A 2,500-nucleotide genomic window follows, 5' to 3' on the forward strand; every position below is an offset into this window, starting at 1 on the left:
TTAGTATGTCGCAACCAGCAAAGAAGTGTGCAACTGTTTCCAATTCTGTTTTACAAAACCTACATTTGTCTGTTTCTCCCACATGTTCAATGAACTCTGTAAACCAACGTGTACATAGTCCACTATGTGCTGCCAATATTAACCTTTCATCTCTTGATTTGAATTCATCTTTCTTTAACCACTCCTGCGTTCATTCCTGATCAACATGATGTTCTTCCAGAAGTTTTCTACACTTGCAACTAAATTTATGCATTTTCCACATTTCTTGCCTTCTCATCTGGTCCTTCACCTTATATTCTTTCATTTGTTTTTTGACACATTCAGTCGCTGCCTGATTTTTATCTACTTGGGGTTTGATTTCCATTCCTGCTTTACACCGATATGCTTCTGCTAGACTAAGCAGGGAAGTAATCTTAGATTTAGTCTTCTCATGTTTCAAAACTTTCACTACATTTGGGTCTTCTGAGGTCGGCAGATATGTGTGGACTCCCACGATTGCAGATCTATACATGTAATCAGTTTCAAGGAGGCCCATCCCTCCTTCAGAAGGGAAAATATATAATCTTGGTATGCACTGATTTTTATAAATTATTTGGTGAGCATGAAGCATCCTTCTTGTTTTCCTGTCTAATTTATCCAATACATTTTTGGGCTAGTCAATCACCCCAAAACTGTACATTAGGACAGGAAGAGCAAATTGGTTTATAGCTTGAATTTTGTTCCTTGATGTCAATGCTGTTTTCAGGATTAATTTTAGTCTTCTAAAATACTCCTTCGTAAGTTTTTTTCGCATTTGTTCATGTTTTATTGTCGATCCTTCATCGGTTCCCAAATATTTATACAGTTCCTCTTGGTCAAGTTCTTTTATATCACATTCTTGTCACAAACTGATGTTTTCTTGGTGCTGCAATTTTCCTGCTTAAAAGGTTGCTTTTGCACATTTATCAAGATCAAATGACATTCTTATATCATCTGAAAAAGTTTTGACAACTTACGGTTGTGCTTTCAGTTCCACATCTGATGAGCTATAGAGTTTTAAATCATTGACAATGAGAAGATGAGAAGTCTTTACACTTTGTTGTTTTCTAGGTGCCAAATTATAGCCATGGCCTAAGCTGTTAAGTAGATAGCTTAATGGGTTAAGGGCAAGGCAGAATCGCATCAGTGACAGAGAATCACCCTGAAATATCCCCCTTTGAATTTTTATCCCTGGAATAATAATTTGTCCTTTATTATGGCTTAATTGCAAAGTGGTCTGCCACTCATTCATGGTCACTGTAATGTAGTCGATCAGTGTAGTGTGTATTTTATATATTTTTAAGCACTCCTTTATCCATGAATGTGGAAAACTATCAAATGCATTTTTGTAGTCAATCCATGCCATACTTAGATACTCCCCCTTTTTACAGTTCTCCACTATTACTTTATTTAACAACAAATGATCCTTTGTTCCATATGACTTTATTTAACAGCAAATGATCCTTTGTTCCATATGACTTTCTTTAATTGCCCTTCTGTTCTATTGCCATAATTGAGTTTTCTGCTAAATGACAATAAACTCTGTCAGCATCAATTCCAGTGTATAGTTTATACATCGTCGGAAGGCAAGTTATTGGTCTATAATTTTTAGGGTAGCTTGCAGGTTCGTTCTTAAGTAGCAGAATTGTTTTTCCTGTTGTTAGCCAGATTGGTGTCTGAGGTGCGCATATAAATAGTTCTTACTCATGGCTAAATCTTCATGCAAAGATGTTAATATGTTTAACCAGATGTTAGGTACTGCATCTAGGCCTGGGGTTTTCCAATTAGAGGCTTTTCTTAACTTTGTTTCAATCTCTCTGGCTGTTACTTCATCCCATTTCATATCCTGTATCTTTAAACTTCTTATTCTTTCTTTTACTTCTTCTATCCATTTAGCATCTTTGTTATGTTCCACAGGATCTTCATGGATACTTCTCCAAAATGTATCTATGTCTTCTTTGTCTGTGGTCTTTCAATTCCTTTTACCTTGTTTCCCAATTGTCTATAAAATTTTTTTGGGTCATCAATAAATTGCTTATTTTGTACTTTTCCTTTATATTTATCTGTGTATCTTCTAAGTTTTTCTATCTGTGCTGAAATTTTTAGTTTGTTATTTGCGATAGTGCACGATAGATCCTGATCTGTTCTAATACTGCGCATTGACTTTATCACGTCTCTTTCTAAGTATTTTTGTTGATCTGTTCCCTCTTCTATACTCTTCCAACAGTGAGACTTCTTGTCTTAATTCCTTTATAGTTTTCTCTATTCGATACTTCTTTGATGATATTTGATTTCTCCCCTTCCTCACTTTCACTGCCCTGTGTTCTTGTGGTAGAAATTTATCCATTATTAATTTAACTGGACAGTAGTACATCCTGTTTACTTCTGTTATATCGCATGGATCTCTATGGACAGTCCTAATTACTGTGTTCATTTGTTTGATCAAACTTCTGGCTTTTGGGGTTTTATTGACCTTCTGCGG

The sequence above is a fragment of the Protopterus annectens genome, chromosome 5.part1 (assembly GCF_019279795.1).
Source record: "Protopterus annectens isolate FY-2018-M chromosome 5.part1, PAN1.0, whole genome shotgun sequence".
Taxonomy (NCBI): Eukaryota; Metazoa; Chordata; order Ceratodontiformes; family Protopteridae; genus Protopterus; species Protopterus annectens.